Consider the following 23,884-nt stretch of genomic DNA (forward strand, 5'->3'; position numbering starts at 1 on the left):
ATCTCCTTCCCTGTAACCTCCTATCTAGAACAAGGAAACATGTTTGGTTGGGGTGTGTGTGTGTGTATCTGTGTCAGTCTATCTATTTCCAAAGATGAAGGTGGTTAATATAAGTCTGTATTTCTTTTTTAAAAAACAGTTTACACATTAAGAAAACACAACATATAAAATATAGGAATTAAAGTCCGAGAACTTAAAAACTAGCCTGAAAAAGAAAATCTTGCTGTGCTTTAAGAAGGCTTACAAGCTCAGAATTGGACGGACCTCTGGGAGACGGGAGTTTCATAATTCAGGGCAAGCTGCTCTGCTTTTCAGTACATTTATTCAGCAATAAAGATTGAAGATGCCCTTGGCTGATATTCTTGGCTCAAAAGTCATTCTGGAATAGTAAGAGAGAAGATGGTATTGAGGCCTGTAGGGCTCAAACTGCTGAAGGCTTTATAAGATCAAGGCCAGCATGATTGGAATGTAGGGTTACCTGCCATTGGTTGGCAACGAGTGCAAGAGGGAGGGAGTGGTAATGGAGATAAGGGGAATTAATGTTACACCACCACTTCCAGCAAATACCCAGAAGCAGTATCATGTTGACAGCATGACGGTGATGCAATGCTCTAGGATATAGCAAAACCTTATATTGAAACCCAAAATATAAAACCATAGTTTTTGTGAAACCTAGAGCATCACACCAGTGTCTCAAAGGCAACTTGACATAACTTTCACATGCTTAGAGCTGAAACAGTTTTTTAAAAACAGTTTCCCCCCATTGGCCAGCTGAGGGTTGGCTGAAATGGAGATGGAGGCTGGAAGGTGTCCCTATTGGAATATCATAAGCCAGCATGGATTCTGGGGCACTCGTTCAGTGTGATCTTGACAGCCTATTCCAGGAAGCCAAATGCTATGCTGTTAGTAGTCGAACTTACTCATGCTAATGGGAAGCTTATGAATATAAAATATCATAAGCCTGTCTCCTCATGTATTTTAAGCACAAACTGTGAGGCTAGGCAGGAAATGGATACAAGCTCACGGCTGTGACATGGAAAAATACTGGAATCTGAGCCATGAGGTAATACTTTCAGCCTCACACCCCAGGAAATGTGCAGAGGTGTATAATAAAGGGGTCTCCAGAAGCTCTTAAGTTAATCTCATCACTCACCCTGTTGATCTTCTCTTATTCTTTCTTCCATCAAGAGCCATTCAGGAACTGATAAGCATCATCCATCCAGTCACTGCGAGTCATCCATCATCTTTTTACACCTTTAATAAGAGAACTGTGGTTCTCAAAAGCTTACGCTACAGTAAAGTTGGTTAGTCTTAAAGGTGCTACTGGACTCTTTAGTATTTTGCTATTACAGACTAACACGGCTAACTCCTCTGGATCTTACACCTTCCCTGAAAGATTTAATCAAGTTTTCCCAATCTTATTTGTCTCACCTCTGGAGACAGCCATCAAACTATTGTCTTTGGGAGCAAGACATCAGTTTTGCCCCAGGATACGTTTTGCTCTATAATTAGGCTGTCCTGCCACGTGCTCAGTGTGTGTCCTGGGACCTCCACCACGCACCCTCAAACACAGGTCTGAGTCCTCCCTACCATGAAGTGGTGGTTGCTCAAGGCTGCTACTCAACAGGACATTCTTTTCTTCCTCTCCTAGACTGGTAAATATAACCTACTCTTGAATATCTGTCCTGCTTCCTCACTGTTTTCTAGCTAGCTCTCTCTGTGTGTATTTTGTGCAATTGATTTTTTAATTATTTTCTAAATAAAAACCCTTTTGGTTGAACATCTGCTTGTTTATTAAAGAGTTCTGTAGAGGAATAATCTCCACATACATAGGTGGAGATCCCTCATTACCCTCTCTCGCTGCCTCTCCTTGCATGCTAATTTCCCAAACTTGCAAGGAGAACTCCATTTTGGTAACAATGCTGAAGGTCCAAAATAATTTTTAAAAAATCAGTAAGAAAAAATCCTCTATATTGTCTTGAGGCCCATTGAGGGAACTAGACTACAGCCATTTAAGAGGCATTAATGGTTCTTTTCCCATGTGGAACAGACTGATTGTGAGTCCATTCCATTACCCTCACCTCTAAAGAATGGTTAGTCATCTGATTAGCTATATCAGCTGGTTTGACATATTTCTGGCTGTTTTAGGCAATTAACAGGTTAACATGAAATCAAAAACTTTTCATTTATAAAAAATGTCTATATGCTCCTCTTCAGAGGTCTGCTCAAGTAAACTCACAAAATAAACAAAATCATAAAAAATAAAATCATTAAAAATCAGCCCCCCAAACCCAGCATAAAAGCCTAGAAGCATGACATATAAGATAATCACATATCATGCAAAATTCTTTCCCTTTCTCCTGTGTCCCTCAGCCCCGTTTTCCCGAGCCAAAGTGGCTGAGGGGAATAATTTGCTCATTTTTGGAGCTACAGGTGGAGTATTCAGCTCCAAAGATGGGCAAATTACTCCCCCCTGGCTGTTTGGGCTCCGAAAATGGTGCAGAGGGGAAGTCCACTCCTCATCTCAAGCCCAAACAGGCTTCTCGGGACTTTAAAAATGTCTTTCCTTGCAGTTCCTGTATGACTGCCAAGAAACTGAGTTGAGTCCAGGCAACCCAGACCAGACTTGTCAAAAAAAGAACATGTAATTTGGCTCCGAGAGTGAACACAGCTGAACAATACTGTTTTGGCAACCGGAACAGCTGTTCTATACACATTCTTCCAATCAAGAACCTTTATATCCTGCTTTTATCCCCAATGGAGGCATGAAGTGACTTAGGCTGTTGTTTTTCCCTCCTCTTTTTTATCCTCATGGCAACTCTCTTGTGATGGATGATAGGTGATTCTTTTGCTTCAAAGCCTCCATTTCAAAACTGCTTTTTAAGATCTCCTCTCGGTTGGTTTTGCTGCTGGGTGTTCATTTGTGCTACTACTGCTAGCACTTGCTCCATTTTCTCTATCATGCTAGCTCACAATCTCTTTCCAAGGAAACACAATCCCACACTGGTGTTACACCTGTCCCGTTTCAACAAGTTGAGAGAAGGGCCAGAAGCTAGCATTTACTGTGGTTGATTTTCTAGGAAGGAGAGAGAATTGGGTCTTTTCTGCACTGTGCTTTTTCATCGGCCCCATACTGCACCAGTTTGTCTCCAGAGTTCTGCATACATAGTCAAAATACTCAAATTCAGTTTCCAAATTGATTCCCAGACTTTTTTGCATTCTGCATGGTAAAAAGCTGAATCAACTGCGGAGTTGATCCCCCCCCCCCCCGATTTTCTGTGGCTTTTCTCCCTGTGCAAATACCCCAATGGGTTTTTTTCCCAGCAGTCAAAACATGGCTTTGTGTGTGTGAGGCCTGTCCCTGTCTTTCACTCCCCCCCTTTATCTCCCTCCATCCTGAGTGGTTGAACAATAACCAATCCAGTTTTTTCTTTTTAATTTTTTTTTAAAAACAATGTTGTAAGTTGCAACATTGGTGCATAAAAAAAAAAATCCTTGCAACTTTCCTAAGCCTATTCACTGCAATATAACAAAGAGAAATTTTAAGAAAGGATTAAAAAGTGGGTTGTGTGTGCAAGCTAACCTTAGCAGTAAGAAATAAATCCCTTTTAAATTTTTTTAAACAACAATGTTGCAAGGTTGGTACAGTAAAACAAACAAATCCTTTGCAAGTTTCCTCAACCCATCAACTGAGGAAATTGACCTGTCCTCAGCCCAACAGAGGTGTTCTTAGATGATCAATTGACAAAATTGATGTGGAGTCTTAAGCCGCTTTTGTAGAATTTACTTAATTTTTACATCTACAGGCAGAATATGGGAGGCCTAGAAGCAACAGATTTACTATACCATATTAGATCCACAGAGTGAGAATAATCCTGCACTTCTCTGTTTCCTCAACTCCCACTTTGGCAATGTCTGTCCACTTCTCTCTCAGGGTTGGAACCAATGATCCATGGAAGCAAAATTTCCAAAGCACTTCTTTCCAGCCCTAGGAAAATTTATTCCCGGGTTGTAGGCCCCATGTAGACTAATAGTCATATGGGTCAGAAAACTGCAGAAGGGCTGAAATTCTTTTTCTATCAGTGGAAGGGGAATTTCCAGTGCAATCTTAAGAAAACTTCCCCCAAAGTAAGTCCCACTAAATAGACCTGAGTTGGATTCTGAGTAGGCCTATTTAGGATTGCGCTTTGCAAATGTGGGCCATCAAGGAAGACCAAGGTCTCTATGCAGAGGCAGAAAATGGCAAGCTACCTCCGAGCGTCTCTTGCCTTGAAAACACCATCAGGGTCACAGCAAGTTGCCTACTGTAGTAACGACACGAGACCGATCTGGATGCAAAGTCTCTCCCTCCAACATGGAGGCGAGTGTTTTATTGAGAAAGGAACACGGAAAAGAGCAATGCCCAAATATGTCTATAGCAACAGTTACAACAATAGCAGCGTGTTCTGAACCAGTTACGGGCCACTGGACAGATACGCTGTGATCAGCCTTCTGTCTTATCTATTAGGCATAGCGAAAAGCACAATGTGAGCCATGTGTGAATATTTAAAGTGTATTGGAATATTATGCTCTGTGAAGGGTGAGAGAACAAGATAAAACATGTTACAACTACTCCCTGATTCCTGTTGTGGTGTGCCAACTGACCAGGAATCAGGAATGTAAAGAGTTGACAAGGCAAACTGGGTGGTGTGCCAACTCCAGCTAACCTACAGCCTACAACTTGATGGCAGTTTACATACACACGATACCAACAGGCCAGTGGTCTTCCCACTTTTAACCTCTAGGTGGCACGGGACCCCCAAGTTACAAGAGTGTGACATTCAAGTCATGTGGCAGGAATAGGGAGGCATGGAGCTAAGAGCTCATTGATGGCAAGGCTAGAAATGGGGGAGAAGGCAAAGAGAGCTGGGAACATGACTTGCAAGCTGAATACCAGGGGGCAGAGCATAATTAGGAACAAACTGAGGTCATAGATGAATCCTTTCCACCAGTGAGTGACCTCACCTTGGAGATCTTGCTGTTCCTTTTAGCTTGCATGCAGAAGGTGTAACATCCTTGCTTAGTATGCAGAGACGAGTGACACACACTTGGTGGCTCATTGACACTAACAGCTGCATTCACAATTGCCATCAACCCAAAGAGCCTTATTTATTTATATATATATTTATTTATTTATATACCGTCTTTCTCACTGAGAATCAAGGCGGATTACATAGTGTGAGATTAGTACAATCAGTAGCAAGGACAAGGGTGGGCATTTCCAAACAGTGTAAAGAACATTTCCATAAACAATGTCATCAGGTAAATGAATACAAGTTTACAAAGACATAGCATTAGCAAGAATCCAATACGGAGTTGTAGAATTGCTGAAACAGAACATAATCAATTATAGGACTTACATTAAACAACATGACACACAGGTATAGGAGTACATATTTAAAGCAACAGGTAATATATAAGGCAACATAATGGTGAAGTCTATGGTTCCTAACTCATTAGCGAAACATCTGGGACCCCTTTCCTACAATACATTTACTTCTGTCTTCAGCATGACGTCTGAATCTCAAGAAGGCTTGCAGCTTATCCAGTCCTCTAGTGGTGGCTATTTCAAGGTGGGAAACCATTGGCCAACCATGAGCCCCACTAGACCCATGTCTTGAGACATGGGTCAGGTGCCACATTGAGAAACTGTGCTCAGAAGAGCCTCAGGTAGCATGTCAAAAAGATCCACATCTGGCTCCAGGGCCACTGAGACAGTATCACTAGCATCAAAAATAGCAGCAGGTCCGTCCAAAAATAGTAAATGTTGGTTCTATAGGGTCTGCAACCCAGTACAATGGAACTCTCCCTGAGCACCCCAACCCATAAGCTGATGACCAAAAGAAGGAAAAGACAAAGGTTTTTCTCTTCCACCAATGAGTGGTCACATTTATTAAATTTTGTTGTGATATATTATCCTCGATCCTTATCTTTGGTGGTATCTGTCTTTAAATTTAATTGATTAATCCACTAAAAGGAAGGTGCTTCAACTACAACCCATGCATTTGTACACAATCCTAATTCCTATAAAATAAATATAAGGAGCTTTTTATCAGTTCGAAAGACTTGAGTGGCTTCTACCATAACATCTTGGGTTCTTGACCAGATGGCTATTTCTAATTAGACACCAACAACTGTCCTCCTGACTTTGTTTATTCAAAAATGAGCTCTAAGGAACAAGTCAAAAGTCAAATTAGTTTGACAGTAATCAGGAAGAACATTCAAAGAAGTTCAGTAAGATACTCTTAGATTTCACTGTGTGCTTACGAGATAAAAACCTTTCCTCTTTCTCAGGAGGACATCCTGTCTGGGCCAAATGACACAGTGGCAAAAACTTGAAGAAAGCCCCTCAAAAAGCAAGATCAAAGGAAACAAAACAGCACCACAGCAAACATTTGGAGCTCTACTGGCAGCAAAATGGCTGCACTGCCCCTTCCACTGGTTGTCATTGAAATTTAAATGTGACACTGGTAAGGCAAAAGAGTTTTCCTGTGGGACTGTGAATGGGCTTGGTCTCTCATTTGAACTGCACTGCAGCTCATAGAAAACAGCTATGCAGGCAAGTTAGCATATAGCTTATCAGGTGCAAGGGCTATGGATGTTTGGCTTGTGCACTATAGGAGATTGGGCTCAGTCTGTCTAACATGACGATGGAACTGGCAATGTCCCTTAATGGCTTTGGCTAAGTAGCCATTGGTTTTGGAAGAGGTGGGTTTCTCGCCTAGCTGTGGTATATGGGTGTCTGTGTGAGAAGGTACAGTGTGTGAGGGTAAAAAACAGAGAGCTAGCTCCAGTTATCTGCCAATAGAAGGCTCTGGTGGTCACAGATCTTTCCCATGTTCTCTCTCCCTCTCAGCAGTCCTTCCCAATCCCAGAACAAAGGTGCTTAGCTTCCGAGATCTGACCAGAGCCAAAAAGCTTTCAAAAATATATCTGATTAATCCGATGAACAGTTCTATGTTGATTATTCTGTTGTTGTAAATGCACTGTGTCCCTAGTACTTTATTCCAGCTGCCCTGTGCTTGACAGGAAGGGTGGAAGTGTGTGATGTTGGCTTTATGTTTTCACTCCCCCCATCCTGGGAATGTAAGAGGTCAAGGTCAAATTCTGACGTAAGTCAAAAAAGCCTGAGGCTTTGTTTTATGCCGAGGAACCAGGGCCCTCTCTTAGGTAGCTTTGGATGAACTCCTGTAGCATGGGGAAATCCCCAGCTTGTTGCTTAGGTCAGCAGTTGGTCAAGATGTAGTCTACTGAAGAAAATGACAAACAGCAAACTTGGAAACTTTTGAAAGTGCATGTGGCGTTTCAAGGGTTCTCTTCTGAGTTTTCTGCCTGTGCCTTTTCCACGTGGAGAGAAAACTCAGAACATCACATTGAAATCTGAAGAGGGAGTTAATCGTCCAGAATTTGGAAGAAAACCTCAAGTATTGGGCCAAAAGCGGCAAAAATTGTCTGTGCAAAGAAGGCCTAAAGCAACATTTAAAATGCATATATAAATATAATAGAACATATAAACACACACACACATACACGAACAGGGAGGAGGCAGGAGACTCTCACTCGGGAGGGAGTTCCAAAGTTTCAGTGCCATGATTGAGAAGGCCCTTCTCTGAGTTGCCTCCCAACTAGCCTTAGATGGAGGGACTCCCGGAAGCAAAGCCCTGAAGATAATCCCAGCGGATGGGCAGGTTCATATGGGAGAAGGTGGGCCTTAAGGTATGCTAGCCCCAAGCCATATAGGGCTTTAAAAGTCACCACCAGCACCTAGAATTGGGCCTGGGAGTCAATTTGGAGCCAGTGCGAATGGAACAAGATTGAAGTGATATGGTCCCTATGAGCCACTCTGGTCAACACTCTGGCCACAGCATTTTATATCAATTACAGCTTCTGGACAGTCTTTTAAGGCAGACCCACAAGGCGTGAACTGCAGTAATCTAATCTGGATGCTACCAGGGCATGCATCACAGTGGCAAGACCTTTCTTGCCTAGGGAGGGCTACAGTTGGCTCACCAGCCAGAGCTATTGAAAGCTGCCCTGGCCATGTCTTCGTATTACCTGATAAATCATGATTTCATTTTACCCAGTAAAAGAGTATGGCTTTTTCTTTTACCAGGAGAGTTAATAACAAAAGTTCAGCTCCATTTTTGTAGTCATTCACCTGCATTCCGTTTCCATTTGTCAAAGTAACAGTTTCTGGTCATGACCGCATGTGTAATTAAACTGCTTGTAAGAGCTGCCAATCAACCAGTATTTACTAGTCGACTAACCAATGTAAACCAGTATCATTAAACTATTACATTTGTCCGAAACTCAGGAAATTGTTGAAGTCAGTCAGAATCCTATTTCCTACAGTATCAGTATTCTGTATCTTATATCCACCTAAAGGAGAATGGTGGACTATAAATTAAGTAAAGAAATATATACAGCAGTCAATCAGATAACCCTGGGAAACCCTATAAAACCCTTAGCAAACTAGGGCCGTTTTCACACTGCTTACTGGCCATGGAACATCGCGCCAAGCTTCTGGAACAAACTGTGTCCTCCTGGCTCAATTTCCCATCATAATGCCAGTTCTCACAAAATTGCACCAAGAAGATGCTGTCGTTCCGTGAGCTTGGCGTGACGTTCCGTGGCCAGTAAGCAGTGTGAAAACAGCCTGGGACCAAGCATATCTGCGGGACCACCTCTCATCATATGTCTCCCAAAGGGTGCTTCATTTGGCCGAAAAACAGCTGCTGGTGGTCCCTGGCCCCAAGGATGCTCGCCTGGCCTCGACCATGGTCAGGGTCTTTTCGGTACTGGCACCAACCTGGTGGAACACTCTGTTGAAGTTAGGGCCCAGCAAGATTTACTATCCTTCCACTTGGCCTGTAAGACAGAGATGTTCCTCCAGGCATATAGTTGAGGTTGGGGCATGGGCGGGCTCCCTCGCTGGTCTCCTGTTGTGGAAGGGGGACTGAAACCCCCTCACCCACAAGCAGTAACAAATTCCATTATGCTTTATATCTGATGCAAAGACAAATAATGAATTTTATTTCATTCCTGGTTGGTCAGTACTCAATAATTCCTTTGGGAAATCCTATAATGCAGAATTAAGCGCACACACACCCCTCCGCCATGCATAGCTTAATACATCATATGCATTTGTTACACTGAATCTCATTCACATCCGGGTTGACGAGATCTACAGAATAAAGAGGCGGAAATAAAGAAGGGGTGGGGGAAGAGGGGATGATTAAGCCACTTAGTTTCCCTAGTCGTCTCAACAAGAGAGCTATGGAGTCTGGAGTTTGTACTGTCTTGAAATGGAATACGTGGTTTACAGTGCCTTTGACTGGGGCGCCTTCATTATGTCCTGAACCCCCTCGGCCTCTTTCTTCAGTTCAATCAATGGGCTTAGACTGAAGTAACTCTAATTAGGATTGCACTGTTTATTTTGTTTTGATACTTAACATCCAGCCTGCTGAAAAATTCTGTGGAGCTCAGAAGCTAGCAGACCTTTTTTTTCAGTGACACTTTCATTGCTCCTTATAAAAAAGCACTGTACAACGGTGGTTGTGATATTGCAGAGGGGCAGCCTTGCACTTGCATCTGAGAAAGTGGTTTCCTCCTCTGGAAAGTTTATGCCACACTGTCTTCCTTGACCTTCAAGGTGCCCAAAGGCTCTTTGCTGCTTTGGGTTACATGATTTCATTTCTGATATCTCGTCCCATCATATATATGCGCAGAAGGGGGCTAAAATAAATGAACCGAAGCTTTAAACAACCGAATACTTTCAACTAGATCGCCCACCGTTTCCTCTGCAAGAAATGAAGCATTCCTCTCGAAAGGAAAACATTTCCTGCCGCTTTTTCCCTCGCCTTTCTCGGTTTGTTCGTTAAGGTGTATCTTTGTTTCCTTAAGGGCCAAGCTACACATGACCAATGACACTTGAATGGCAAGCGTATTTCTCCCTGTTCACTTGCCCTCTACTCAATCCACTTGCCGTTCAAGTGTCATTCGTCATGTGTAGCTTGGCCCTGAGTTACAGCCCCCATGTGTGTGGGGAGGTATACAACCCAGTCCGATCCATGTTTACTGGAAAGTAAAGTTTACTCGAGAAGTCACACGGATTTTGCTCTTAAGTGTGCCTAGGATCGCAAGCGTGCAGCGAACACATTTCCTAGAAGCAAGCCCCGCCAAACTCAATGGGATCTACTCCCGAGGAAGCGTGCATAAAAGCACTCGGAAGCCGGTCCTGCGGACGCTGATCGGGCCTTATTCTGAAACAAGCCGGCTGGGTACTTACTGAGAAGTAAAGGAACGAAGCCGGATTTTTCCCCTGGTGGAGGGACTGGTGGTGGCGGGTGGCCCCATACGTGAGCTCAGCGTGAACTGCGGCCCCGATGCCCTTCCGGGAATGTCTGCGCCGCCACGCGGCTGGCCCCTTCCACACGTGCGCGTTTCTTCGTCAGCCGCAGTCATCCCGCTGGTGACGTTAGCAAGCCTTTGGGGAATCGACTTCTCGGGCCACCTTAAGGAACTCTGTAGCCGAGCTGCTGACTCTCCGGCTCCACCCTCGAAAAGTGCGAATGAAAACTCTCCCAAGGCTCGCAGCTTCAAAGCCAGAAAAGGGAGGGAAAGAAGCGAGGGATGCGCAAGTTGCGGAGGAGCTGAGATAATACTAGGGACCCGACGGTGAGTGATATGGAGTTGTGGATGCGGGACTGCAGACTCTTTGGGCTCCGGCTGCCCTTCTGCGATAGATGCGATGATTGGAGCCGGACGGGTTGTTTTGCTCTAGTGAAAGAAGGAAGCGGCTTGCCCAGCCCCTTAACACTGGGAAAGAAAATGCTCGTTTTGCAGGGTGGATGTGGCGGGCTAGACTGAACTTGTTGGGAAGTTGGTATAACTGCAGGTCGCGCTTGGAAGGGGGGGGGGGCTAGCTGCAAAGGGAGACAGGGCTCCTGTGGCTTTAAGAGAAACGTGGTGCTTGTGCAGGGGTGAGAAGAGCCGCTTCCACTAAGAGTTCTACATCCAGGCAGCAAAGAAAGACCCAGGAGTTCTGGCCCCATTCTGCCATCCATCCCAGGACTTTGTGCCGTTTGCATTTGCTTTTATGTCATGTCTGCAAGACCCTTTTTAGCTCCAGTGTATTTAGAGCCTGACTTTCTAGTCCAGGGACTGATTAAACCTTTGCATCACAATCTCAGTTCCCCCATCTATAAAATGGGAATATGTCAAACAAGGAAATGTTTTTCTCCATCCTGAGCTAGCTTTACTAGACCTGGCATGGAGCTGAGCTGAATAGTATTTGAGGCAGGAAATGTTTGATTTTCATAATGATGTTTTCAAAAGTTGGAAAAAGTTCTCCAGTTTTCCACACGCACATCAATTTTAGGATTATGACCCTGTAGTTAAAGAGGGATTCCCCCTTGCCAAGAGATGCGTATATGCCAGTGAGTATAGACTAGTTGACTCTGCCTACTCAAGCATTGTTATTTGCAAATTGGTTGTTTATTCTTTTCTGTTTATCTTTGACCCTGACGTGGTGCATTCCAAATGTGGTTTATTGCCTCCTTTACTTTTTGTTAAAAATCCTGCAAGTAATCTATGTTAGGAAATGTATTCCTGTCAGGAATTTACTACTTGTATGAAATAAGGTGTAAAAACTGATGGCCGTTAAGACAGAGAACAAAAAGGATACTGTCTGAAGCCCCAGTTATTTGGGGGGAGGGGAGAGAACAGGAGTTATTGCTTAGCATAGGACTTACTATGATGAGCCAGGATGCAACCTGATGTTTGTGCTAGGCCCAAAACACATGAAAGGCATTATCAGCGCATTATTATTGGTATCTACTACTAAAACCTTTAAAGTCATGCCAGTAATCTATTACTGTTTTTTAAGGTGATGCTGGAATAGGGAAGAGAATTAATATATTAGTATGCTTAATTTTTAAAGATTTTTTTTTTAAACTCTGCTCTTCTTCCCAATGGGGACCCAAAGCAGCTCGGAACATTGTTTTCCCCTCCTCCATTTTATCCCCATAGTAACAACCACCCTGTGGATTAGGCTGAGAGAGACTGACAGGCCCCAGGTCAACAGTAACTTCCATGGCAGAGTGCGGATGTGAACTTGGGGTCTTCCAGATTCTGGTCCGAGCCTTTAACTACCATGATTACCGGAACTACCAATTAACTACCAATGATTTCGGAACGGAAGTATTGGATGACTCTCTTTTCTGTTGTTAATCATTCTTTCGACTTCCATGGGACCTCATAGAGTAAAGAGATGAAAGTGACATTAACTTAGAACAATGGTCTTCAACCCAATGCTCAGGTGGGTCACAGAGCTGTACTAGTTTCCTTAAACAGCCACTATTTCTTACTGCCTTTCAGAAGGATCAGCTAGTTATGTGCCCTCTCCATTACCAAGATCCCCCCTGCCTCATTCATCCACTGCCGCCAGTTGGGTCTCCAGTGCTCCGTTCACACACTTGCAATGCTGAGAAAGCTCCTCCTGTTCCAGAGAAGGCGGGTCTTCTGTGTCTGCTTTAGGGTTGCCAGGTCCCCATCCCCTCCTGGTGGAAGGGGGGACCCATTACTCACTGGCACGACGATTTTCACACGCATGGCCCCGGCCATGACACGGTGACGTCACTTCTGGAAGTGATGTGATCTTGCTTTGCATGGGATGCAAAACTGGCCCCTTTGAAGCACGGGAGCACTCCTGCTTGAAACAATGATGTCACTTCAGGAAGTGACGTTATCATGCCCTGCTAGGAGTGTGACCACTGCGCACATGCCTGGGTTGCCTGCTGCTGGTGGGTGACTGCCGGGCAGTTTGCATCCTCCCTTCTGATCACCAGTAATCGGTGGGCAATGAGGCATACCACTGGGAGTTTGCCTGCCACTGGTGGGCTTCTGGAAACCCTAGTCTGGATGGGCAAGTATTGGATGACTTTGCGGGTGACTGGTCTGGGCAGGAGGGTGGGAGAGAGGGAGAAGCCAAGGGACGGCCTTTGCAAGACGTACTTTGTTCCTCACTTCTTCTAATGCTTGATTTGTGTTTCCTGTCCCCAGCTGGCTCTGGCGCTTGACACTGATGAGGTTATAACTCTGGCTCCTCCCATTTCATTTGACAGTGATGTCATACAACTGTGATATCACATAGCTGCAATTCAGAAGGTCTCACACTCCTGTCTGGGGGTTGAAAGTGGGTTTGGAAGGGCTGCAAATGACTGACTGGGTGAACAGTTGGAACATGATTGCCTGGAATCCCTACCCTTTGTCTTGGATCATTGCTGACAACGCTCTGTATATGCACAGAAGCCTATATACCCACAGAGCGGGAATTGGGGGACAGGGCCAATCTCTTTGGCATTGTGGGGATTTTGGTGAATCTCAGAGCATTTCCCTAACCCAATGATGTCACACATTGGCACAACACTGAACGCTGCCTCCTCCATTTCCCCCATGTCAGGCTGTCAAACAGGAAAAAGGAGTAGAGGGCTCAGGCCAGGAGGTGTCCTGGCCCCCCAGTCTCAACTCCAGATGCCAATAACTCCCCCAGTCTAAACTCCAGACCAGTAACTGGTAATTTAGACAATTTTTTAAAAACCTTGGAAATTCATTAATGGTTATTAACAGTTATTTGCACTGGAAGCATAGTTAAGAACCTTCAAGTTTAGATGCAGTATATCTCTGAATAACCAGCACAGACAGATATTTCCTTCACGTCTTGCTTCTTGGAGGCATCTGATGGCCAATATTGGGAAACAGGATGCTTGACTTTGGGTCTGATCCCATAGGGCTCTGGTCCCCAGCTTCTAAAACAGCTGTTGAAGCAAGCACTGTGAAATTTAAGTATGGACATATGGTGCAAATAAACTGCTGACAGTGACCTGCCTATACAGCCATAAGGAAGTGGTTCTGTTGTCCAGGGGAACAACTTGTGGGACATCCTTTGCTGAAGCAAGAAGTGGTGCTAGGATAGATGCTATTTTGTTTTTGGTGGTGTGAGAAAAGCAGCCTTGCTGTGGCATACTTAAAACAAGTGCCACAGGAAGGAGGTGTTTTGTTGGCAGTTGGTGATCCCCCAGTGGTGTACAAGTGCAGTGGACAGTCCCTGCAGTAGCCAGGTGATGGGTGGCAGGAGACAGGGCACAAAGCAGGGCTCAGAGTGGCAAGCCTGTCCAGGGGAATGGGAAGTCCCTTGGCTCTCCCCACAGGCAATTCCCACAAGGCCAAGTGGTGGCAGTGGGTGCGAGAGAGAAGGAACAAAAACCCTCCGAAGGTTGGCGGGGGCACCATGTGGGCGGCACACATCAGGCGGAGACTTGGACTGCCACTGGTGAACCCCAGACAGCCTAGAGGGCAAGAAGGGGCATTGCTTACAGTCAGTGGAGTTGTTCTGGCACTTGCTCATGGTGTCCACAGCTATTTCACAGTTGTATTTGTTCATAGTGGTTGACATTTATTTTGTTTTATTTTTTTGCAATTTCTGCAAAACCTATTTGACACCATGGAGGTTTCTGCTCGTTGGGTAGAACTAGCAAAGGTATAAATAGCTTGGGTAAAGGCGTCTGTAGGGAGACTGGCGGGCCGGAGGTGGGGTAAGCATCGTTTGCTCCCACTTTCTGATCCCACTCACTAATTGCCCCCTTCTCAATGTTCCCGGTATTGTTGCCAAAGTGGATTTAAGATGTTTGCTGAGATAAGGGGCACGGATGAAAGGTAAATGGTTGCTTGTTTCAACTTCAAGTCAGCAGGCAGTTCTGTCATAACTGCAAATTCCACGGGGAGGATAGTGTGTTAACCTGTGACTGCAAAACAAACCAAGTATCCTGTGCTTTTAAAAAGACTTGCTGCAGCATAAACTTCCATTGACTAGAACCCGATTTCAGCATAAAGTCTTAAGGACCCCACCCTTATATATTTTTAAAAGAACTGGTGATATCAAGACGCAGTCTTCCCAAGTAGGAAATGATACAATTAGAGCATAGGATACTCTTAAGCAAAGGTGAGCAAAATAATAGTCAGAGGAAGTGACTATCACTGATTTCAATGAAGAACTCAAGAGGATTGTAACCCAAGCTTTATTGCTTTGTGATACAACTCTGCTTTGAACACTGAAGGCTCAAATTGAAGGGGTTTTTATTTGCATACTCACACAGCAGGACCAGAGGTCATTTGTTGTCAAAACTGGCGGGTGGCCGACTAATGATAATTTGCCCCATTGGTTTAAGTCAGTTTTTGATTGCCTAATAGAGATTAATGGCTGACAACCACAAGTTGCCTTGTGAGAATCACAAGTTTTATTCTGTAATATGCAACACAACCTCCACTTCACTTGTGTTAAATATGTGTAGTAGGATTGCCAAGTCCCCTGACTACAAACTGGAGGATGGGGTGTGAGTGCGTGCTTAGGGGCGGTACTCACCGTGTGCATGCACAAAGTGCTCGTGTGCTCTGGAGCCTTTGTTGTTGCATTGGGAATGACATAATTCTTGGCGTGACAATGAAGGGTCTGGAGTGTACAAGAACATGCTCTAGAGCTCCCGGACATGTTCCTCACAAATTTGAGGAAAATTCTATTTTGATCTTCCTTTTAAAAGAAGGGCATTTTTTATAAGCCTTCTGACCCAGCGTGTTCACCATTGACTTGAAATAAGCCTCTTGTGAAATGCAAAGAGAAGTTACCGGCTAATTCTGTTAAGCAAGAGTCTCTTACAACATTTCCTGTTGTAGAAATTATTCCTGAATAAAGTTGAAAGGGAGAGAAAAGAGTCTCTCAGCAGCTGCTGATGTTTTCTAATGGATACCTGGCAATATACAATGAAATCAACATTTCTTAAATTTGAACTCTCACCTGACTTTGCCTGCTGGGACTCCAAACCACTGAGTTAGCATAAGTGTCTGTGTGAGAAGGTGTATCTATACTATAGATGTAAACTGGCTTAAAGAGTTATTCTCCTCCATCCAGGGGACACAAAGATCTATGAGTGGGACTAGAGAATTCTCAGAGCGGAACTACAAGTGACAAAAGGCACAGGTTGGACACTTGTCAGCTTCCCTCAAGTTTTGATGGGAAATGTAGGCAGCTTGGCGGAATGTTGGACAAGTGGCAGTTGAAAAGTCCATTGGACAGCAGTCGGAGAGCGAAGCTGCAAGACCAGGATGCCTACATTTCCCATCAAAACTTGAGGGAAGCTGACAAGTGTCCAATCTGTGCCTTTTGTCACTTGTAGTTCCGCTCTCAGTGTCCTCACCAAACTACATTTCCCAAGATTCTTTGGGCAAAATCAGAACAGTTAAACTTGCAGAAAACTGATACAGGTTTTTAGTATAAATCTGCTTGAAGAGAGAACTCCCAGTTTCCTTAAGTCCAGCATTCTGCAATTGCCTTGCAGGTGTGTGTGTGCCTTCTGCAGGAGGTATTGTCGTACACCCAGGTATTAAATGAGAAGAGATATTTCAAAAATTATAGTTTTTAGAAAAAGTCAAATTAAACTGCAGATGATTAATGGAAAGGTTTAAAACGAGTAGCCTGATCCTGTATTGGAGGTAGCTCACGAGAATATGTTACAGGCAGCAATATTGGTGCAAGGAGCACCTTAATATCCTGCAATGATTTCGGAACTGAAGTACCGTCCACCAACCGTCTGATACTGCTGGAGGATTTGTTGTGGTGGGATAGAGTGGCCCAGACTGGTTCTTTAAATCTAGAATGGACTGATTGTATCTTGCATAGTCTATTCTTTTTAAAGATAGAACCTTCATGATTTTGCTTTGAATGTATAAAGCAAGAGTGCATAGGATCATTTATCATAGATCAGTTATGCCTCAAGCGCTGGGTGACCTGGAGAAGGCATTCTTGCTGGATAAGACTATCTTATGTTCACATATTTTCATGATGGGGTGCTACCTCCATATTGTACAGTGTTTGAACAGCAAAAATCTAGTTGGCAAATACAGTCCAAAACAATTCTATTAAATACATGAAACATTATTGTACTTTTGGTCAGGGTTTATCACAGGAAATGTTTTTATGCTCCTCAAGTAAACAAGGTCTTGAGCCAGACTGTACTGGTCTAAGAAACATTTAGTCCATTTAATGGTAGTGGGATGAAGGAGACAGTCTATGAAAGCTAGTTTGTGTAGTGGTTAAAAATGGCAGGACTCTAATCTGGAGAACTGGGTTTGATTCCCAACTCCTCCGCTTGAAGCCAGCTGGGTGACCTTGGGTCAGCTCTTTCAGAACTCTCTCAGCCCTGCCCACCTCACAGAGTGATTGCTGTGGGGATAATAATAACATACTTTGTAAACAACTCTGAGTAACTTGTCCTGAAGGGCGGTATATAAATTGAATATTATTATATTATTATTAAATCATCTTATGCCATAACATGCTTCATTTAATAATATCATTTACATAGTGCATACTTATGCCATTACATGCTTAATTTAATAATAATATCATTTGCATAGAGCATACTAGTTACTGCAACCACTCTGTAGAGTAAGCCGCTATTATCCCATTGCAGATAGGAGAGAGAGAAAAGGCTAATAATGGCTTGTCTTGAGCCTTGTAGTGTAGCTGAGGTTTTAGGTGACTGTGGGAAAGGTGCACAAACCCATCCAATGTGAGGCATACTCTCCCAGAAGACCAAGGTTTCATGATTTGATAAGCCTTTTGACCCAATTTGGGTGTTTTTATTATTTTATTATTATTTATTATTATTTTATCGTATTTATATTCCGCCCTCCCTGCAAGCAGGCTCAGGGCGGATAACAGCATTAAAACATTTAAAACATTTCATATAAAACATTTAAAAGCATTGTACAAAAATATTAAAAAAATAGCAGCACTAGACTTGGGTCTTGTTCCCGAATATGATCATATGGCAACCATGGCCAGGAATGTCTTTTATCAGCTTAGACTGGCCTGCCAACTATAGCCTGGATGGATCCTATATCGTTATTCCAGATGTGTTGCTTTTTATTCATAGTTTGTGTATGTGCATGTGTGTGTGGAGTCCTCTGCTGCTGAGCATGTTTCTCTGATGCTGTTTTCTGCTCATTTCAAGCAGAAAGCGCATTAGCACGGGAGGACCATGCACTGCAGTCGACAACTGCCACCACAACAGAGGACAGCTGTACAAACAGAAGAAAGGTATAGCATTCAAACCTATGGGCTGTCCTGGAGAAGGCTGAGCTGGGTATATGTTACACATGGTTTGGTGACTTCCAGATTGAACCATTAATTTATTTAGATATTTATGCTCCATTTTTCTCCCCAGTGGGGACCTAGAGCCCTTACAACATCTCTCTTCCCTCCATTTTATCCTCACAACAACAGCCTGTGAGGTCATTTAGGTTGTGAATGAGTATCTGGCCCAAGGGCACTCCGTGAATTTCCATAGAGTTGGGGTTTCAACCTGAGTCTCCCAGAGCTCTCTGAAAAAGTCTCAGAAACTTTATCCAGTCCAGAATGTGGGTGCCAGCTTTTTGATGGGAGCAAACCTCTTTGAATACACTGTATCAGTTTTGACCCAACTTCACAGGCTTCTAGTTCATTTCCAAGCCAAATTCAAAGATGGGGTTTAAAACGCTAAATAGTTTAGGTCGAGGATATCTCTAGGACTGCCTTCTCTGCTGTCAGTCTGCCGGTACTGTGCTTTATACTGACATGAGCTCAACAGGTGACCTTGGATAAGGCTGTCTTCTCAGCCCCAGCTATATTGTGGAAATTGCAGAAAGTTTCAAATTGGAAAGATTCTATAGGGAACGTTCTATCCATAGCTGAGATGAAACAAAAGCTATCCTTTATTTAGAAGGGCACATATTTCTGTAAAGAAAATAATAATTGAGGGTTATGTGCTCCTTGCCTCCAAATCTCCTCTACCTGGATCCTATACATCTATTTATTTATTTAAAGCATTTTTCTCCTGCTTTCCCACCAAACTCTACAAAAGTCATAAAATCTATAATAAAATAAAATGAAAGAATCTATTAAAATGGCAAGAAGAGCAGCAGAAGTAGGAAAGCATATGAATGAATTGGCAATCACATGTAGCAATTTAAAAACTATAACTGCGATCCTTTTAGTAAACCAGAAAGAAAAACCAAATCTTTGTAATACAGCTTCCTAAAGTTAGGAAGAATAAGAATAGGATCGACTTTTTTTGGCACTGTCATTCTTTGGGGTACCCTTTGACCAAATGGAGAAAGGAAGTTCAGAGGTACGGCAAAACCATTATGTCAAGCATTTACCAGCTTTGCCACTGATAGTGAAGGCACTTGTAGAAGGTGGATGGACAAGTTTGCATGTTGTGTTCACGTTGCCATCTCCTATTAGTAAAACGAAGTTGACATACACATTAATCAGGGAGCGGCAGAAGCTGCAGCTGCTTTAACCGTTAGTAACTGACTGCAAAATGATTGCCCCGGGTTACAATAACTAGTTTCAACAGAGCTATTTTCTCTTCCATAAAATATCTAACAATCTTCTTCCCCATGGACTTTCATATCATTTCTTTGATCAGTAAGGTAATATGTTTAGCTATGCATGCTAATAAAGACAATTGCAGGCTGCTAAGCCTGGAGAATAAGAAAACAGCCATTTAAAAGAGAAGGGTATGGTGGTAGGCTGGTTGGTTCTAACAGATTCTTCTGAGAACAAGATTTCTTTTATCAATAGAAAAGGTTGAAAATGGTTACAGCAAAGCCAGCTGAGAAATGAGTTGTTTTCCTCTCTGATGTCTCCAAATCTTGTCAGAGAGATGTAGTTGGGTAGAATGGCGAGTATATGGACTAGATTTAGCATCCCAGGTTTATGCCAATACTTCCTTCTATCCTGATATAACCATTGTGTAGCCAAGGAAGTCAAGTTTTGGAGATGCTGATACTTGCTAGACCTATCCACAAACCCTCGGAGCATCCCGGCGTTGCGCTAAATGTTTGCTAAACACCCGGAAGTATATCGTCTTTCTAGCGCGATTTCTGAATCGCTCCAAGGGTGTGTGGATTCAGGCCTACTTGCTGTTTTCCTCTGGTCACTCAAGCTTTACTTCAGGAAGAATTTCCACATTTGTCACACATTAAAGAGCTTGGCTGCAGCTTTTAAGATGTCCAGGTCTAGGGACGAGAGAGTAAACAAAGTGCATGTGCGGCTAGAATTTTCTTTGTTTGGCTTTGACAACCAAAGAGATTAACCACTCAAAGAGATGAACCACTTTCCAAACTGATGAGTTCTTTCTGTAGCAGTTATGTTGAACATTTCTATGAAGTTCTGATGTTCAAGGGAACCTCTCGGATACATGCATAGTATGCGTATTAGGCACAAACCTTAATGGTGCAATGGACCATTTTTAGAAAGGCGGCTCTAAACCTTGTCTTCCATCCCCGTTCTGGGTTCTACCACCTTTTCTTTTTCTATGGTGCTGTTTGCTTCCTCTGACTTTTGTACAGTATCATCAGTTTGGATTTAGCTACATAGTTATGGAGAGTGCTGTCAAGTCACAGCTGTTATGGCTTCCTCTAGTGGGGTTTTCATGGCAAGAGACTAAGAACTGAACAGTTGAGGAAATCTTCATTTGACCCTACATCAAGATCTTGCAGAGACGCTATACTTCCGGGTGTTTAGTAGACATTTGCAATTACCATCAACCAAAAGAGCCACATTACTATATGTCATTTATGCCATTCTACCATACAAAATAATATAAATGTTAATGTTAAATATTAATAATATATATAATGTTTTATTTATATACCGCCCTTCAGGACAACTTAATGCCCACTCATAGTGGTTTACAGTGTGTGTTATTATTATCCTCACGACAATCACCCTGTGAGGTGGGTGGGGCTGAGAGAGCTTCAAGAAGCTGTGACTGACGCAGAGTCACCCAGCTGGCTTCAAGCAGAGGAGTGGGGAATCAAACCTGGCTCTCCAGATTAGCGTCCTGCTGCTCTTAACTACTACATCAAACTGGCTGTCTTAAAAAGATATAACCTTTTAAACTATGTTTTAGTTACTTCTGCATTTGAAGGGTTGTCTCTATTCTCCAAAGGAAGGGTTTCCTCCTTTGTCTTCTGACTTTCTTCTTAGGCGCAGTAGCTTTGGTGAGATGAGTGTGATTGCCAAGCTCCCCTCTCCCTCCCTGCAAGCTGATGGTAGAGAAAGGGGAATGAAACGTGTTGCTACCCCGTTGTGACCAGCTTGGTTTTTCCTTGGGTGATTTCCATGGTCGTGGTTTTACTCCACCTTCTGTGTACTCCAGCCAGTTTGCACTCCTTCTGTCAGTTGCTTAGGAGAAGCTGCAGATGGGTCGCAGTTTGTTGGAGAGGACATATTCTTTTCTCCATCTCTGGCATGAGACTTGCAGCTTAGAGGTGCTTGTGGCTTATCCATCCTCCAGAACATGTGACAGTGGCTGTTTCAAGGTGAGGATCACTTCCACAAGTCCCACAGTGCAATGGCCTTGCTCACTTTCCTGGAACATGTGGCAGATGCCACATTGGGGAGCAGTGCCCAGAACAGTCACAGGTGGCATGTCAAAGAGCCACCTGTGGATCCTGAGCCACCGAGTATCGCTGGTCTAGCACAACTATCCTCTTTGAATTCCTCCTGGAATACAAATTGGATGCTTTTTAAAAGCTTTAATAAGGCCTTTAAAACTGTCTTATAAGGAGTGCAATTTTGCACGTTGCGATTATTGGCTTATTGTCATATTTGTAGGATGACTACAACAGAGAGCAACGTGGTAATCAATATGAAAAAACAAAACAAAAACTACCCATGTAACCTTACTAATAAGCTCAATGTATCCAATTACAATCCTATTTTATTGACAACTCATTTATATAAGTCACACAGTAAGTTCAGTATAACAAGTTAGGACATTTCTGAACCATGAAAAATTCCTACAATACTCCTACTCACAACTGGAAAACTATTTACACAAGTGCTACAATACAGGTACCTTCAATCAATGATTAATAAAGTGCTAGTGCCCAAAGTGCTATTGTAATTTTTCATTGCACATACATGCATATACAGCACCACATGAACACAAGTCCTTCAAACAAATGTATAATGTCCCGAGAACTAAGTGTCCAATCCGTGAGGAAGAATCCAGTTTCTATAAAGTCCTAGGTTGCAAACCAGTCCAGATGACTGTGATCATTCCAATATGATAATAAAAGATCCTCTGACAGGTTGTCTAGATCTTGGTTAATCCCGTTTCATATCATCTCCCTCAAAGAGTACACTGACAATGATTCCTTTATAAATATTTCTTATAAGTACTTAATATCACATCCATTCAGGATCAGTGCTGGGATATCTCTCCCCCTGCCGCTTTTTTAACAATGGAGTCCAAAGATGGCCTAAGACATATGGGTGTCTAAGATTTAGTACTCTTGTGTACTAGAAATAGGATGATGATTAGGGTTGCTAGTCCCCTGCCGGGGCGGGGGTCCCCTGCTCCCAACCTTCCACTCTCTGCCCCCATTTACCTGGTTGGGGGGGATGCACCTCACAGGCACACTCTTGGGTAGTGTGGCATGATCCCACGCTCCTCAACAGCCTGATTCGAGCCTGATTCGGGCTGGATTCAGCCTGATTCTTCCCAAATTGGGCTGGATTGACTGCTGTGGAGTCTGGCAGTACTCTGCAGCAGCTCGATTCAGGACAAATCTCTGGCCAGAATCAGGCCAGTTTGGGGCTGGAATTGGGCTGAATTGGGCCACTGCAGAGCATGGCAGTGCCCCTGCACTTGACAGGCCTGATTCTGGCCCAATTCTGGCCTGAATCTGGCCCAATTCGGGGCGCTGCAGAGTGCTTCATCATTGCACAGGGTGGGGGCGGGTGTGTGCTTTGTGTGCACAAGGGGGGGGTGGAGAAACAGAATGGTGAGTACCAGCTCTCCCTCCTCCCGCCAGGAGGGTAGGAGGACCTACCTGACAACCCTAATGGTGACTGGATAGTGTTGTCAACTCCTGCTTTGCAAATTCTTGAAGATTTGAGGAGTTTAGAGAAGGGAAGAAGTTCATCAGGTGTGGAACTCCATAGTCTGCCCTCCAGAAGTACTGTTTTCTCCAGGGGAACTCATCTCTGTAGTCTGGAGATCGGTTGTAATTTTAGGAGAATTCCAGATACTAACTTGGAGCTTGGCAACCCTATGACTGGGATTAATAATATTTTTTTATATTTACAGACTAGGGATGGCATAGTTTAGAAAGCCAAAGGGACACAGCAAATAGGACCCCAGCAAATGATTTAGAAACATTAACTTTTGCAGTGCTGAGAATTTGTTTAATCACTGAAAACTTTTTGGTAACTCTTTGTCCTGATAAACATGCAGGGCCTTCAGTTAATCCATGAGCACATACACAACTCAGCGTGTAAGCTGAAGCTTTCATTAGGTGATTCCCTGGAGCAAATGCTAATCAAAGGAGCTGTTTAAGCAGAAAGAGACACCTGAACACAAGCTTTGACTTGAGCTGTATAGAGCTCTCTCAGGACAGAATACGTTCAATTTTGAACTATAGTCTGTGTGTCCCTCCATTCTAAGTTTAACAACTGTCTAATAAACTTTCTGGTCACGTTAGACTGAATTTCAAATATTGATTTCATCCAAACAGTCAATTATTGGGCATCTGGTTGCAAGTCATCTGCAAAATAAACTTCTTTCATTTGTGAAAATAAAACAGAACTGCCTTGCAATGAGTTTATACTACTGTGCTGTCTCTGGATTCCTGCAGGTCTTTGTTTGGCATTTGTAAATGTTTTGGCTATGCAAAGTAAGCAGCTTTGCTTATCAGCTTACCTCACTATTTTCCTAACCGGAATTTTGGCTAC

General features: G+C 43.4%; 1 protein-coding gene and 1 long non-coding RNA gene across 2 annotated transcripts in view; one reads left to right on the top strand and one right to left on the bottom strand.

The window, feature by feature from the left end:
* Positions 1-295: 295 nt before the first annotated feature.
* LOC129330982 (uncharacterized) lies at positions 296-10,475 on the bottom strand. The gene is made up of 3 exons (XR_008597088.1): positions 10,328-10,475; positions 1,154-1,254; positions 296-379 (listed from the first exon to the last, which is right to left on the bottom strand). It is a non-coding gene; the product is annotated as an uncharacterized LOC129330982 (long non-coding RNA).
* Positions 10,476-10,604: 129 nt separating this feature from the next.
* The window catches only part of PLA2G4A (phospholipase A2 group IVA), a 117,586-nt gene continuing 104,306 nt past the window's right edge, over positions 10,605-23,884 (top strand). Inside the window, exon 1 of the mRNA XM_054981992.1 lies at positions 10,605-10,716. The gene's annotated coding sequence lies outside the window, so the exon portion shown is untranslated. The remainder of the gene's footprint in view (positions 10,717-23,884) is intronic.

This window comes from Eublepharis macularius, chromosome 5 (genome assembly GCF_028583425.1).
Source record: "Eublepharis macularius isolate TG4126 chromosome 5, MPM_Emac_v1.0, whole genome shotgun sequence".
NCBI lineage: Eukaryota > Metazoa > Chordata > Lepidosauria > Squamata > Eublepharidae > Eublepharis > Eublepharis macularius.